The following is a 17,890-nucleotide window of genomic DNA, read 5'->3' as shown; positions in this document are numbered from 1 at the left end:
ACACCTACCCCTGCCTCTGGGGATTTCTGGGAGCATAGAAATCCTGGCAGAAATATGGGAAAAGGAGAACTTATTTCAGCAAGTGTGTCATTGAGAAAATGTGATTCAGTCACCAGCATAAGCAGAATGTCCTGTTCAGATGGGACAGTCTGTGCCTTGCCTAGAGGAAATGAGAAAATCCAGAGAAATGAGAAAACGAAATTAAATTCTGTGAGCTGTTAGAGCTACTTGTTAAGTGCTGTGGATGCATGAATTCGTAAACGTGGTGTTAATTTTCTTGTTAGGAGTAAAGCATTTTTGATTCAAAGTTATTCTACTAAGTTTATGTTCTATGGACCACCTGCAACTAAAGCATAAAGTGTTAAATTTTTAAAATTTTGTTCTTTTTTATCTGCGTGTGGGTTTGGAAAAACATATAATCAATGAAGAAGGAGCGTAGTGCAGCGGGGGCTCTCACTTCAGGTCAGGCTGTGGAGTCCCATCCTCATCGGACAAGCACCGTTTGCTTTGAAGACACTGAGGCTTAACGCAGGGGGTTGCAGAAATTGGCTGCACCCATTATTGCACTGGCAAGCTGAGAACAGGAGCCCGGTTTCTGCATCAGTGGGGCTGAGCCAGTTGCTGATCCCGACAGGTTTCCTTTTACCCCTGCTCCAGGTTGCACGTGCATCTATTTAGAAACGGTCATACCTGGAATGGTGCTTCGGGCCCATCGGTGTTGAGGAGCGCATTGCTACCCTCCTTTGGGCTTTGAATGCTGGCCTGTTTGTGCGTAAGCAATAGCCACTCTCTTTCCAGAAACTTCTTTCCTGAAAACCTTCTTGGTCTCTTGCTGGTGCACATGTCGCTGCCATGATTCTCATCGCTCACTGGAGTTCAGAGAGAACGCGAAGTTAGAACTTGTAGTTACAACCAACCTGTAAAAACACAACCCCCAAAACCTGAAGAGATGAACGAGCCCTCATCCCTTTTTCACTAACGCTCTATGCAACAGCTTGCTGCTGGCCCTAGGCTGGGCACTGCTTTTCCTTACCGTGAAAAGACCAGCCAATTCTAACTCCAGTGCTTCTGCCCTCAAACCCGCTCCCTGTTCTTGTACATGCATCTGTTTGCTGGCAGCACCCATTCTAGGTGCTCCAGAGCTGATCTTCTCAGCACCTGGAGGACAGAAGGGGTCCTCTGCGCCTGGAGTCCTGTGCTTTGCAGTTTGGCAAGTCAGCAGGGCTTTTTCTGTGTAATCTTTAATTTTAGCATCTATGAATTTTTGTGCTGGTGGAAGAGGGTTGTGTTCTTAAAGCAAATGTATGTCAGATATTTATTAGCTATGGGGTTTAAGGAAACTACTTAGAGAATTTTACCAGAACCAGAAGTATTGAAACATCCTTAGTTTCATACAAAACAGAACCAGCTCTACAGTTGCACTTCAGCAACAGGTACCACCCACTATCGCATGTTGTGTGACCCACATTGACCATTGACCAGAGAATAGCAGATGCCTTTTTCAGGCAGGAGCTGCTGATGGATCATGTGCTTTATGACCTTGCTGTTCAGGATCGTGGCAACCTTGTCAGCGTTTTGGATGGTGGAAGGGTGGTGAGGTATCACGATGCAGGTGCGACCTTCTCTGGCTTTATCCAGAGCTTCTGGACAATCTGTGCAATGAACAAACCAAAGGGTGAATTAAAACCAAGTACAGCAGCTGTTTCCACCTGTGGTGCCCTAGTCTGTTATCTGTGATAGAGCAATGACAGAGGTGATGTTTCTGTGGCCTCAGAGGTGAAAAGCTGTTACTTCTGATGACTAGTTCAGATCCCTGTCTGTGCACCTTGGGTCGGGGACAGGGGACAGACAGTGCTCGCTGGTGTGCATGCGTTCCTATTTTCATTTGCCCCACAAGTCAGGACAAGCAGACTTCTCCAGGGTCACAGCCTGGCCCTTCCCTACTGCCACAGGCAGCTCTTAGTTGGTCAGTTTTAGAAACTGTCCCCAACAAATTGGTCTGGCTCCTCTGACAAGCCAGGCACTTTCACACTCTCAGCAACGAGGAAAACTGCTCCGAGTTTCAGTCCCACTCATTAAGTAATTACAACTTGATCCCCCAAATAGTTTCACGGATAATTTTGTATTCTAGTTTGTAAACATTAAGTACGGTGTAGTTAGTACACACATTTTTAATCCCCCCACCCCCTTTTTTTTTTTTTTTTGAAGTCTGTGAAGGTTATGAATTCTTTAATGTCACCTCATGTTCTGGGCTCTGTGGCCACAAAGATGCCAAATATTGCAATAAAATTATTTTGAAAATTGATAATACCGAATTGGTTTGGGGATTGAGGGTGGGTAAATTTGTTTGTTTGTTTTTTACAAAGAGCCTCCTGTTGGCATGAGCAGCCAACTTGCAAATCCCTGTTCCCGTTTGCAAAGCCAGGGTCTCGTTTCACTTTCTGTATCCAGTGCGGAGATACTGGGAGGAATTTGGGCTGCTGTACAAGAGCTGGGGCATTAGCAATGTGTTGCTTCTGGCCACCAGAGAGATGGTTTCCTCTGTCTCCCGTGTGTACTGTATTTCTAGATATGGGAAATAAGCAGAAGTGTAAACCTACATTTGTACCTACTTCTGCAGAGCGTGACATTTGAGCTGCGTTTCCGCCGAGTGACCAGTCTGGGGCAGCCCCTTTCCGAGTCACAGGGGCAAGTGTGGGTGAGGAGCCCACGCACAGTGGCCGAGCTGAGAAACACGTTTCTGAGTGTATTTCACTGCAGAGCAAACCCCGTGATGCTGAGCACGAGCAGTGTCATTTGTTTTCGAGCAGGGGACCAAGGTGCAGAGAAGGTGAGAGCAGGGAGCGAGAGGAAGGCTGTGACATTGCAGGGAGCAAACCCAAGGCTCAGCCTAGCAGCAAGCAGCCCGAGCATTCAGTTCTTCTTTCACCACCCTGGTTCTCTGAAAGAAAACTCAGCCTGAGAATTCAGTTCTTCTTTCACCACCCTGGTTCTCTGAAAGAAAACTCAGCCTGAGAGACATCGTGAGTGATTTAGGATGAATGAGAAGCCGGTCAAATAGAAATCTCATCTCCCTCACACCATATTTTAAAGCTGACACAATTTTACTGAAGGAATTTGATTCCAGCTCTGTGCTTCCCCCCTTTGTTACCTGCTACGTGAAGGAACGTACATCTCTCATCAAAGGGATGAGGCTTTGCAGGGAAACCCCACCAATCTCCTAAGCATGTGGGAATTTATTGACTGAGAAATATTTGTCCTCGCCCATATTCTCCACGAGAGCGAGCTGACAGGCAGGTGTTATCTTCGGCCCATCAGTTCAGACAGCAGGTAGGACGAGCCCTTGTTTGCATTCACCTGCCAGCGGCTGCTCAGCGGGACATGAGCAGATCAACTTCTGGGATTTATTTTTTTTTTTCCTAGCATAATCATTCACAACCAGTGTAGAAATCCTGAATCTGCTTTTCCCTCCAAGGTGCTTTTTATTTTGCAGCAAAAAGATCCACCATACCGGAGATTCAGCTTGTCACATCAGGTGGAACCAGGAGGTAACGACAGGTATAAATAGGGAAAGGGAGAGAAGAAAGCGGGAACAAGGTGGTGGGTTTCTGCCTGTTTTTTCAAGCCAACTCTGTGTGTGACTTTACTTTTACTCACCCGGCTAACGAAATGTTGAAAAAAGGAGGGTGAGACCAGCGCTCCTCAGGCTGCCTTAGCACCTTCCTGTCGCTTTCACTTAACTGAAAGAAAGTACCTTTTTTTCAGTACTTTCTGCATATCTGTTGCTCCATGCTCTTGCATCTAGAATGACTCGCCCTTGTACCAATATCACCCAGGTTATTTTATTAGCAGAGACTTCTCCCGCAGGGATGAAGACCCCTCCCATTCAGGCATCTGCAGCAACAGGCTTGAGCAAATGCCTGCGGCCACTGTCACCACCTAGTGCTCTGCTTGTCCTTCGGGTCTTCTGGGGGAATAAAAAACCAAAACCACATTTCAATGTCCAATTCAGTAAGTCACAGCAATGCTTTTAACCTGTACTTACTTAGGAAAGCATGAATAGGCACTATGGTTTTTGTCCCCTAGCTGCAAGTTGGAAATGAGGGCTTAATTACCTTTTGTAGTGATTCAATGAAGTAAAGAATATTGGCTTCTTTTGCTGCCTTAACAATTTCCTCATGTGACACCTGCCGAGTGTTATCCCCATATGCGATGTTTTCAGCAATAGTGCAGTCAAACAGCATTGGTTCTTGTGAGACAATACCAACCTGAGCTCTCAGCCACTGGATATTTAGTGTCTTTGCATTTTGGCGATCCAGGAGCTAAAAAGTGAGGAATAATATACGGTACTTTATAGATGGCTGGATTTTGTTTGTGTTGTTTTTTGGTTGGTTTTTTTTTCTTAAATTTAGTGAAATTAAGGCCTTTAGCAAATGGGGCACACAGGTCATTTCATGCCCTGAAGTCTGTTATCTTAGGCACTTGTGCATGGCAGCAGAGGTAGGGAGATGAGTGTGAAAGCCTAGTTATATTTGCAATCAATACAATATCAGACATCTTTATGAACCTTTGAATACTCCAGCTATATGCAGCCACTGTGTTGCACCCCTCTTGTTTATCACCCTAACTACAAGAGCCAATACAGATCTACTTTCTCTGCCATCTTGCTGTCAGTCCTAGAGACATCTGGCACTATGCTGATGACACTAAGATCTATTTCAGAAACCGGTAGAAAACCTACACGACAAAGTGTTTCCACAGCTACTTCCTTTATTAGCGGCTATATCCCATCTCCATTATGCTGATCTGGGAGTCGGATGTCCTCGCCTCTCAAATGACAGTAAAGGGCGACAGTAATGGACAGTAGTCCCTAATCCCATAACTGAGTATCGTCCTTGTACATCAGTGAGAAAAATTAATCTACTACCAGTTGCTCATATAAGATGAGATTTGTGTGTAAAACTCTATATATTGGCACTTGAACTCCTCCCGCTGTACCTTGTCTGGACATTAGCATCCACAATTAGAAGTTTAACTGTCTCTGTTATGCAGAGACTTATTTTGTCTAAAATAAAACATCAGTCCTTATTTCTGCTTTATCCTGATGACTCCTATCTAAAGCAGAACTAATGCGCTGTGGACTACCTCATCATCCTGTGCCTGTGGGTGCACCTGGACATTGGACTCTTGGAGAGCAGATCATCTTTTTGTTCTGTTTATACACAGCCTGGCATGGCAGAGAGCCCGACCCCAAGGCTTGGATTCCTCAGGACAATGATCAACTAAAATATAATAGGCTAAATGTTTCTGTCTTTACCAGAAAAACTCTATTTGTGTACACATGAGACTAGGTACGCCTATGTAAGGAATAATTTGACTTGCCAGCTGTTTTCTGGGTGGGTTGATGAGATGAATCTATCTTCTTATTCTCAGAATGTACTAGAAGCATTTAAATGATTAAGCACTGAACAAGTATTTTTTTTTTGCTGTTTCAGAAAAAGATATCTCTCAGTTCAAGGCCACTCTTTCATTGAGAAGCATCAGGAACTAAATACAAACTCCAGGGAGAAGCCAAAAGGTCACTCCAGCATCTCCATCTGTCAAGGAGGGTACGTGTACTTCAGGCTGCAGTTTGGTTTGAGCTACAGATGACAGTTTTTCCTTTCACAGAGAGTCAGGACTATGGTGGGAGGCAGACGTCCAGTGGTGGGGAGGGTTTGGGAAGTCCAGTGGTCACATGTTCCTCTGACTTTTAGAGGAAGAAAAATCCTCTGAACTGAAGCGCTGACTATGGATGAAATACGGATGTAAGTGAAGAAACAGATGAAATATGAGATCACTTTATTTGGCAAGTACAAAATTTCCTGTGAATGCAGAGACATCTATCTGCAGCTTCCAGATGCTTCAAGATACAAGAAGAGCTTGTCAGGTTTTTTTGATCTTCCCTTTACTCAGTTTGTACATACTAGGTGGTGATGCGATGAAGTCCAGTGGCTACCCTAAGCAGTGCTGCTGATAAATTTCCAACAGTTCATCCTTACTGTAGTTAAACTAAACCTCAGTGATACCAGTAGGCTCCGGTCAGGCCAATGTAACAACTTCTCTCCATTAGATCTTGTTCTAGTAACTTGAAATGGCATGGGAAATTCAGAAATTTTACTTTCCTTCTACTTTCCCCATGATTACGTAGAGAATATTGAAAATCCACATGTTCCTGGCCTTAATTTTCAAAAATATTACCAAAAAAATTATACTAGAAACATTGAAAAAAGTGAGTAGTTACACTAGCAAACATGTAGTGAGATTATTTAAAAGGAAAAAAAAAAAAGAAAATAAATTATATTAATAAAATAGAGTAAGCATATGTCATGTACCTGCAACTTACACTTTGATGTGGAACACTTACCATTTCTACATAAAGTGGGTCGTAAAATCTCTCAAGCGGCTGAACAACAGTGCTTTTTCCACAGCCACTGCTACCAACAAGAGCCAGAATTTGTCCTTTTTCTACTTTCATGTTCAAGCCTCAGAGCACTTTGGCCTCTGGTCAGGTTGGGTAGTTAAACACCGCATCGTTGAATGTTATGTTTCCACCAAATATTTGCTGATTGAAACAGCCGAGTTAGGTCAAGTTTTTAGGCTAATGTAATAGATCATAAAAGACTATGAAGAGCACTGATGATAGAGATCAGTGGGAGTTTTTCCAAAGGATTAGACTTCTTTTTTTCCCAGGAATTAGTAGGTAGTGAGAAGCTATTGTGAAAACACAAACTTGCTCCTAAATATTCAACTCTGCAGGCATATTTTAATTAAAATTCCGTTCCATAAACACAAATTCTGACAGCTTCTCTTACACCATCTGTTAAACAAAATTACATTTTCAAAAGTAATAATAACTCTAGGTGGCTGACTTCTGTCTGCTTTGTGAGGACCTTGTTCAGATTCTTGGCATGTTCTTTGCTGATTTTTTAAATTTTTGTCCTTAAAGATACTGAAAATAATCTACCATTTTTGATCTGCGCACAGAATCAATCCTTTTCCTTAAAGATCTTTTCTAATTAATTTCTATTAAATGTAATATGATATATGTAATAGGGATATATGCCTACAGAAGAAGTATAGTTCATATGAATGAGTACATATAAAATTTAAATATAGACATATGCAAATGACCAATCAACAGAACAGCTCAAATATGTGATACTTCAGATGACTTCACAGGTATTTTCCTTTATTATTATGTGTGTGTGTATACATATGTGTATGTACACATAATAAACACCAGGTTTATAATATATACGTGACAGCTGTCTGGAATGTTCTGTCCTCTTTGTTATAAGAGAGGCCACGTGCACCCATATGTTCATATACGTTGTTGGTTACTAAAGTATTTGACCATCTATTGTGGACAACTTGCACATAAGTTATGCCTCAAAAATTTCTGGTTAAATACTAGAGACCTACTTATATGTTCAAGATCTATGCTAAGGTAGCTTCATGCAAGAAAGTCTTGAAAAATGGTCTCTGCTGCATTAACCCTCTTTCCACTGGCTCTTTAAAGATCTTTCGCCAAGAGACAGGTGAGGTTTTGGCAAGAGAAGACACAAAGCATAGCTTAACCCCAATTTAGTTGGATGAGTCAGATGTGAATGGGTTTGCACAGCACTTGTTCTCAGTAGCTGTCGTGTGGGTGGGAGGAAAAAAAAAAAAAAAGAAAACCAGGCTTGGAATAAATTAGAGGACTATGCTATGCTGTGTATAACACCGTGCTTACTTACAGGCTTCTCTCCTTCCTTGCTGTATCTTTCTACAGGTGGTACTCTTTCAAACAGCATGAACAAGTGGGCAGTGGATATCTTGGCTTTGGCATAGTCTGGAGTGAAAGAAGCGCTTTGTCCTAGTGCCATTGCACCAAATACAACAGCTGAAAAAACTCTGTAAAGATTAAAAGGAGAAAAATATACTGACATTGATCTGGCAAAGGCAAGAAAATCTTTTATGGGTAGATTAGGGACTTCAGATAAATACTCATTCATAGAGATGAGGTAGGGTAAGAGCCGTCTACTGCAAACTCTGTGACTTTTTTCCTTGCTGAGAAAATCCGTAATTTGTAGGGAGGAGAGCAGCACTCTAAGCTTCCCTTCCCTGCCCACCTCTCCGGATTCATTAGAAATGGATGTGTTGATTTCTGTTTCTGTTCTCAATGCATGAGATGTGGTAGGATGTGTCGTTCCTTGCAGCTCAGTTTCTTCATCTATAAAATTGATGGTATTAGCTGCAGAGCAGCCTGAAGATTATGGAGAAATTTGCCATTCCACATTCCCTTTGAACGGCCCAGTCTTCCAGGCACAATCAGATGCTGGAGTTAAGGAGAAAAAGGCAAAAGACAAATAGGAGATGAGAGAGAGTCATGAAATCCGGGGGCAGTAGGAGAGGAGACATACGAGGAGAAGGGATTCACTTGAATGCGTAGGGAAAGGGAGAGTAATGTTATTTTTTTGAGATGGGGTTGGTGTAATCAGGATAAGAAGCCGTTATAGCTTCAGCATCATTTTTTTTGCCAGACAAGAGTGCGGCAAGTGCTGAAAGCAAGCATGGGATGTGCATGGGAGACAAGGTGTCTATCGACAAATATGGACAGGGATTCCAGCTGCAGGGAGACATGCAGAAGACTTGGTTAGATGCTAGAGACAGGGAGGGAGGAAAGAGAAGGTTGAAAAGGTGCCAGTTGGTGGGGACAATGGCAACAACTCACTGGAAACACTCGGAGAAGCTTTTTCAGCTCTGGCTGGGCATTTTCCAGATCGGGTGTTTGCTGAGCCTTTCTCCTGCTCTCCACCTCTCTTGTCCCAGGGTTTATAATTTCCTCACCTCAGTTTCACTTGTTACTTGCTCTGCCTACCTTTTAATCCTGTCCACCTACGCTCCCTACAGCTAAGCCATGTGATTCTGCTGTTGTTAAAGAAACCTTGTAGGCCATGAAAGCAAGGAATGGCTTGGCTTTGCCTGTTTTCACGTTGCCTTCCTTTTACCCTGGGCAACCTGACAACAAGGGAAATTGTATGCAGGTAGCTAAAAACATCATTTATTTTGGATTTGTAATAGTGGAAGGAAGGGGAATATAAGGGTGAAGAGTGGAAGACAGAAGTATTTATTGATTTTTTTCAGTTCTATATGCCACGATTTCATAATACCTATAGAAAAATCAAACATACTCTGCAACATAAACAAAGAAGAACCTAAGAGATACTTACAAAACCATGTCCTTTTCTCACTAGATAGGCACCAAACCTTAAACAGCCAGCGTAAGTACATAATAGCTTGTGTAAAGGCAAAAGTAAATCCAAAGATATGTGCCTTCTTTACAGAATTTCTGTAACAGAAAAAACATATAATCACGATCATATTGTACATTCACTTGTAGCAATCAAGAATGTGAAAAGTATCCTGTAATTCAAAAGAATCCACAAGTCCTTAGTATTTTAAAGCTCTTTGTAAGATCCTAACTAAAATATCTTCATTCCTGTATGCTTCAGGTTCCTCTGTCTGCAAAAACTGATGAAACTGTTGGGACAGAAGAAGAAATTGCTCTAACGCTAAATATTTTGAGCACATACAATTTGCACTGTCTTTACCTCATACATTCATTAAAACTATTTTAAAAATTATAACACGCTTGCAATTCAAACTTTCAACTGACACATGAGGAAAATCATTGAGACCTTCAGAATTTGTATAAAGCAGAAATAACTTCAACGGAACAAATCTTTGTGCTTTGTCTTACATTGAACCAAAGCAAGTGACAATTCATGAAGTTTCACATGACCTGCAATAGCACTTTGATGGAATAGCAGAGTCAACAAATAAAGAAGCTGCTGTGCAGGTCCACCCTTCTGGTTCCTTCCTCAGGAAAATCCCACTGATTTTGATAGGAATCTTACCTAAACATACAGGTAAAGACTGACTTTTGGTTTGTTAAACAATAGGTTCCCTCAGAAGAAAGGACTCATGATTTAAGAATTAATAAAGGCTTCCATTTGCAGAATTACAACAGCCAATAACAATATCATGGACACTTTGGAAAAAAAAAAAGTCTTTTAGAACACTACATTTAGAACATTACCTAAAATGTCAAGAATATCAGCTTGAAGGAAAAGATAATCTATATTTTTTATATCAAAGCTGAGTTTGGAATGAAAGATTTTATTATTCACTGACAGATAAATTTTGATTCAGCTTATTGGTGTTAATTTATGTTCATTTTAAAAAGGAATATTTCAATAAGGTTTTTTTGAGAAGCATTTTTTTACCTGTTTGATGATTGCAAACTTTGTCCATACATAAGCTCAAAATTTCTTTCCTGAGTCGAAGTAACAACAGTTTGAGTATTTTCTATGGCTTTAGAAGCAATCGGTATCACAGAACAGATAGTCATCATCAGAAGAACAAGATTATATGGACATTTTTTAACATAATCCGATAAATAGAATAACTGCAATAGAAGTGTACCTACAATAGTGTTGAAAGAGTGATTGCAACATTTGTAGTTATGCTGCTGTTAAATTTATCCAATTAGCGTGGATTATAGCAGTGAAGTTGAGGCAGCATACATTTTAGCACAGGCTAGCAATAGGAGTTTATTTTCCAGCGGGCTTGTGAAACCTGTCACAAGGATGATGCCATGCAGCTGTCATCGCTGCGGGAGCCCAGTCAGGATAAACTGAACAAGCCTACATCACCTGCAAACGCATTTGGGACTGCAGGGTAAACATATGTCCACATTTTCAAAAGCAACTAGTGATTTTGAGCTCACCCTTAAAGGAACGATCTTTCCCAGGGTGCATTCTCAGCATTTTTGGAAAATCAGGAGTCTTTCGGAAGTCCAGAGAAACTCAAGGAGAAACTCGAAACTACTGGCCATTCTTAAAAATGTGGAGACAGGTTTTCCTGGCCCATATGGCAGCTTCTCATCTAATTCCTATTAATTTTATGCCTTTGAAAATCTTCCTGTTTTGCCACAGAAGAAACAGCAGGAAGTAGTTTCCAAAAATGATTAATGATCGAAGCTCACGCCTTAATTTTCTTAATGCTCCCCAAATATTAAGGGGATTTGTTTGTAGTTAATTAATATAATCAGCAAATCTTCTAATAACAACAATTGATTTCGCCTTGGTCAAGAAAGCAGCAAATCAAAACTCAAACTGTAAAGCATCTTGGAAAGTGATTTTGTAAATTATATCCATGGAGCACTATACTCATTCTAGCTCATAATTTAGTTCAATGTACTCATTGATCTGGACGAGGGGATTGAGAGCAACCTCAGTAAGTTTGCAGATGACACCAAGTTGGGCAGGAGTGTTGATCTGCCTGAGGGTAGGAAGGCTCTACAGAGGGATCTGGACAGGCTGCATCAATGGGTCAAGGCCAACAGCATGAGGTTCAACAAGGCCAAGTGCCGGGTCCTGCACTTGGGTCACAACAACCCCATGCAGCTACAGGCTTGGGGAAGAGTGGCTGGAGAGCTGTACTCAACACTGGTAAGGCCCCACCTTGAGTACTGTGTCCAGTTTTGGGCCCCTCACTACAAGAAAGACACTGGGGTGCTGGAGTGGGTCCAGAGAAGGGCAACAAAGCTGGTGAGGGGTCTGGAGCACAAGTCTTATGAGGAGCGGCTGAGGGAGCTGGGATTGTTTAGCCTGGAGAAAAGGAGGATGAGGGGAGACCTTATCGCTCTCTACAACTACCTGAAAGGAGGTTGTAGCAACGTGGGGGTTGGTCTCTTCTCCCAGGTAACAAGTGATAGGACAAGAGGAAACAGCCTCAAGATGTGCCAGGGAAGGATTGGATATTAGGAAAAAATTTTACACTGAAAGGGTTATTAAGCATTGGAACAGGCTGCCCAGGGAAGTGATTGAGGCACCATCCCTGGACGTATTTAAAAGACAGGTAGACATAGTGCTTAAAGATATGGTTTAGTGATGTTTTTTTTCTCAGTTGATGGTTGGACTAGATGCTCTGAAAGGTCCTGTCCAAGCTAGGCAATTCTATAATTCTATGATTTTATGTGAAAAGATAACTAAAAATTATCCACTGTCTAGAAAGTCACCTAGGACCTGAGACTGAAGCCCAATTCTTTCCCACATATTGTCACTCATGTAAGATGCATACACAGTGGAATCCCACTACTTTCACTGAAGCCCCCCGTAGTGTCTGTACCACTCCAAATCATATGCTTGTAGATTGTACCAGGAGCCAATTGACTCCATTAGATAAGTGTATGACCGATTCTGCTGCTCGTAAGGAAGGCGAGAAATACACTTACTCTCTTTTAGCTATGTTGTTTCTGTACTACCTTTCACTGAGAATAGTTTATTTTTATCTTTGGTGTGTGAAGATGGCATTTCTCCATAGGTGGTTTTCCAGGAAGAACCCCTCTTTTAAAGAGAACTGTAGATTTTTTACATAGAGCTAAAACAGATGGTTGGGACTTGTTTTCCTTCAGGTTTACTTTATATGTTGATAATGAAACATTTTGCTGAATTGCTATGGAAATAAATATGTTTTAAATTTTGCCAAAAACTGGGGGATCTGCAAAAAATTGTTTTGATTAATATAGTCTGCCAAAAACAGACATTCAGGTCATCGCCTAACAATCATGTAACTGTTCTTACAAATAGTCTCCAAGGAAGTTGGCATGAGATAATGATAATCAGCTGTAAACAACTTAACTATGAGATAACTTTAAACTAGTTCAGTGCATAAGAATGCACTCAACAAGGTTACTTTTTTGGCAAAACTTTATGAATAATCAGTGACAGTATTTTGAATTTTTTCTTGATTACTGGGGGTTCTAATTGACAAGCGGCTGAACATGAGCCAGCAGTGTGCCCAGGTGGCCAAGAAAGCCAATGGCATCCTGGCTTGTATTAGAAATAGTGTGACCAGCAGAAGGAGGGAGGTGATTGTCCCCCTGTACTCAGCACTGGTGAGGCCACACCTTGAGTATTGTGTCCAGTTCTGGGCACCTCAATACGAGAGAGATATCGAGGTGCTGGAGCAAGTGCAGAGGAGGGCCACGAAGCTGGTGAAGGGCCTGCAGAATAAATCTTATGAGGAGAGATTGAAGGAGCTGGGACTGTTTAGTTTGAGGAAGAGGAGGCTGAGGGGAGACCTCATCACTCTCTACAACTACTTGAAAGGACATTGTAGAGAGGTTGGTGCTGGTCTCTTCTCACAGGTAATTAGCGACAGAACAAGAGGGAATGGGTTCAAGCTGCAGCAGGGTAGGTGTAGGCTGGACATTAGGGAAAAATTATTCACAGAAAGAGTGGTCAGACACTGGAATAGGCTGCCCAGGGAGGTGGTGGAGTCACCATCCCTGAATGTGTTTAAGACTTGTTTAGGTGTGGTGTTAGGGGATATGGTGTAGGGGAGAACTTTGTAGAGTGGGGTTGATGGTTGGACTCGATGATCCCAAGGGTCTTTTCCAACCTAAATGATTCTATGATTCTATGTAAAGACAAACAGGTTTCTTTTTCTCAATGCATATATTCTTTTAAAAATAAACCTCTTTTAGCTTTAGCTCTTTATTTAAAAATAAACCTCTTTTAGGTTCTTATATTAATGTGTATTAAGGTATAACAAAACAGCTCTAAGCTTGTGAAACATCAGCCTGTACTGGAATGGTACTTGGAAGCAAACTTCACTTTCAGCCTTCAAGTCAGTAAGAAAAAGGAAAAGCCTAGCAGCTCGGAACATGAGAGCTAACCTCCAAAAACTTAACTGTATGCATGTACTTAGCAGACCTTTCCTTCTACATCATTACTTCTGCACAATAAGTAAAGTTTTGTTTTAGTATGAAAAGGACTAGGAGCAAACACTCCAAACTATTTTCTAATCAGTCTGGAGGTATAGAAATGCCTCCGACAAACTTTCCTAATACAGATCATGGAAAGAGAGAATAAGATTTGCTGTGCCCAGACTCCTCTGCACAACTGACTGCGGTGCAATGGGAGGGAAGGAAAGGGCAGAAGAGAAGATCACACAGGTGCTGTGTTGCTCGGAGTGTGTCAAAACCCAGTCCCCACAAACGTCAGTCTGTCCTGAGACAGGACGTCTTGGCAGGTGGGGAAACAGTTCTCAGAGTTATGAAATGAAGTAACACCCTCCCTCTTTGCTCCCACACTCACATTTTCCTTTGACACAGATTCCCAGGCTCCTGCTTTCCTTCCATGCTGAGAGGGGAGGGAATGAAAATCAGAGCAAGAGATTGTAGGGCATGGTCAGCTACACTGTCACCGTGATTTTTTCATGCATCTTTGTTACTGCTGGTTTCTAGACTGTGCCTTTTTATACTAAACCCTCAGAAAACTGCAAAGTGAGAGAAAGAGACGGTAGGTGAGAGGTAGAAGAGAGGGGCTCTGAAAGGAAAGAGCTGGAAAGAAATGAAGAAAAGGCAAAAAGGCAGAGTGCTGGGAAAGGATAGGGACCACAAATGCAGACTCAGAACAGGCGTATGCTCTGAATGCTACAAACTATTTGAGAATATAAATTAACAACTCACCTTTTTAATTTTCAGCTTCATATTTACTATATCATCATTTTGCCAGAACAATACAGTAAGGCAGACTTTTACTTCTTTGAGGAGTATATTATTTATACATCACCAATGTCCCTGTCTATTAAGCAACACTGTGTAGTACAACATTAGATGTAGTACAACAAAAATGTCACTGAACCCACCTTTCCTGCGATTTCCAGTTCCTTCTTATCTTTTTTTTGCATGTCATTATGTATCTTCATAATCTTCATTAGAATCTTCATTAGAATCATTCCCGTTGCAGCAATAATTGTCACAACAGTTAAAAACAGAGGAGTCAGCTGCCAGCCACAGAGCAATGACAAAACAATCACAGTCCCAAGATTAGCTACGTTTTGGGCGATTAGTGCCAGTCTGGAACCTGCAGCCTGGAAAAGAATGAAACTAATGCAAATGACTGTTTTATTTCACAAGTAGACGGGAAATACTTGTTACCTAGACAATTGAGATTTATTCACCAGAGGATATCTGAAAGTGCTAATAGTCCTTAAAAGTGAGGCTTTGAGCAGCCTGGCCTAGTGGGAGGTGTCCCTGCCCAGGGCAGGGGGCTTGGAACTAGATGATCTTTAAGGTCCCTTCCAACCCGAACTGTAATTTTGTGATTCTGTGTAAGTCCAAGGACTTACAGTCCTTGTTTTCAGGTTTTGCACAAGAAAACACAATGACATTTCATAAATCTCGTATTTTTTATACATAGAACTGTGACTTCAAACTTGCCAGGTCTCCTGAAACATGACATTTCCTAACTTGGAATCTGAGATAACTATTTTTTCTCTCTGACCACTTTTAACTTTAAGAATGTGAACAAACACAGTGCTGCAATGAGAGCAATCCTCATTTTGAGGCACACGCCTCACAGTTTGTTAATATTTGTAATGTTTAGCATAGAAACACAATGCTATTTAGACATCTAAGCAAGTTGGATAAATAAATAAATGGACTCCTTGGATGACTCATTTATACTAGTGTAAGAGGACTGAATATTAGAATGAACTAAAAGCAAACATATATATATATATATGTAAATACATATCTTACCTACTATTATGGCATTAAAATTTTGTGTGACACCAAAATAAATATTACTTAATAAATAGTTATTTAATAAATAATTTTATATTATAGTATTCAATAAATAACAGCTTCCAGATGACTGTGTACAGGATTTCTACCTATTAAATCCAGTCTGTAACTTACTCCATGCTAAACCAGATGTGAAAAATGCCAGTGCTTATTACTCACTCCTTTCACTTGTGAGGCATCATTAGCAAATCTTGTAATTAATGCTCCAGTGCTAATTTTAGGATCATCAAACCAGCTGATCTCCTACAACATGAAATAGAGTTATTGCAATCTTAAAAACTTTAATTTGCACTTCACCTAGTTAGGCTACGTACATAAGAGAACTTAATCACTTCAGATCACAATGGGATGACACACACGATATGGTGATCTTTACATGTAACCATAAATACAATAGACCTAGAAGTTTAATGAAGATATGGGAAAACAAACCTCAAACCTAAGTTGTGTTAACAATCTGTATATCCTTTTCGCAAAAGCACAGACACCACCACATTATTTCTTATCCTGTGTAGCTTTACAAGAAATTTTGCTTGTGAATTTGATGTGGTTTTGATGATCGGACACTCACTAAATAACAACATCAAGAAATCTCCCATTTAGGGACAATTACTTGGACGTATAACATGCATCTGCAAAGACTACTAACTAAACAATATACTTTCTCCTGTTATAAAACTAAAAATACATCTTCGTTCTCTGTCAGTTACAAGTACTGTGAAATCTGTAAGTCTGCTGTGAAGTGTTCCAAAAGTCTGAGTGTTGCTGCAAAATTTCTGAGAAGACATATGTAAAATGATATGTAGTGCTGGGACGTTACTCAAGACTACCTCTTCCTCATCTGGAAGACACTATTATCAGGGAAGAAAATCTTGTCAGTCATATACTTTTGTATCTCATTATCAATTCAGATAAATTGGTCAGAGGGATCAGTGACTCTGAAGCCCTTATTTGAAAAAAAATACATCCAAATGCAACGCAAAATATTTGTATTATTCAAACCCAGGAAATAAAAATAAATTTTTCACTCTATCTTTCCTCCAGATTTGCCAAATATCAAACCCAAAAGGTCATTACCATGAAACAATCTAAGTATTTGTATTACTTTATGAATACATAATTATTAGCAGCAGTATGGTATTTTTGTGTAATAACTGTTCATAAGATTACTGTAAGAGCTTTTATATTTCCTACCATTAGTGTATAAATCAACAAACATGTTATAGTTTGATTTCTTGGGAGTTTACTGAGGGTGAGGGATTATTTTAAAGTGCAGTAAAGTATTGTATTTATAAATACAGTAAGAAAAAAAGATGGAAAACAAAGAGTTTCAATCTGGCTGTAGGCTTACATAGCCAGATGGCTGCTTTGGCCTTCCATGATATGGAGAACACACTACATGTGTCAGTGCTAATACACAAAACCCTCCCAAGTCCCACTGCTGTAGTGCCTGATACTTGAACATGATGCCAGGTGGGCACTCTTTTCACGCCAGAGACTTCACTTTCCTCCTGGGCTAGTCAAAAAAGTCTCATGGGACATAACTTCCAAGGAGGTGACCTATAATCCATCCCCATAATAAACCAGAAAGAAGGGGCATCTGGGTGCCCAGTGAAAGGGGTTAGCAGAAGGGAAGCTGATGCAAGTCAGGTTGGTTTTGGGAACTTGTCTAGGATGGAAGACCCCTCTGTGGACACCGGGTAAACTTCACTCAGTTGTATGGGCTGAAGAAGTGGTGGGCTTCTGCCTGCTTGGAAACCTCCTCTTTGGTCCCAGACTTGCTGATGTATCAGACTAGAATGGTTGGGATTGACCACTGTCTGTAGTGAGTGAAAGGCAAGGGAGCGATGTGTCTAGTCTCACACCGCGCTGCTTTCTACTACCTCAGGGATCACGCACATAGCTACAGCTGGGTCAGCTGGGAGTAAAATTTGATAGAAATTCAGGGAAGGAATGCATTTAGGCTGTGGATTGATAATAAAATGCTGAATACTAACACTTCCTTGAAATCCTTGATGAATTGAAAAAAAAATACTGGGTAGGAAATCAACTGGTAGGAATGGCAGCAAAAGAGGGGCAAAAATACCTTAGTTCTAGCTGTGCTGAAATATGAACTGGAAGTGCTGGCAAGCCTGCAGGGCAGGTACCAGCACAGGCTGTGCCACCCAGGTAGGGCTTACCAGTTTGCACTGGTACATTACACACAGT

At 41.0% G+C, this 17,890-nt stretch overlaps 1 pseudogene; it reads right to left on the bottom strand.

Annotated features, from left to right (window-relative positions):
* The window catches only part of LOC128905113 (ATP-dependent translocase ABCB1-like), a 31,612-nt pseudogene that overhangs the window by 743 nt on the left and 12,979 nt on the right, over positions 1–17,890 (bottom strand).

The sequence above is a fragment of the Rissa tridactyla genome, chromosome 2 (assembly GCF_028500815.1).
Source record: "Rissa tridactyla isolate bRisTri1 chromosome 2, bRisTri1.patW.cur.20221130, whole genome shotgun sequence".
NCBI classification, from domain to species: Eukaryota; Metazoa; Chordata; class Aves; order Charadriiformes; family Laridae; genus Rissa; species Rissa tridactyla.
The sequence above is the reverse complement of the archived record's forward strand: the minus strand, read 5'-3'. Positions and strand labels throughout refer to the sequence as shown.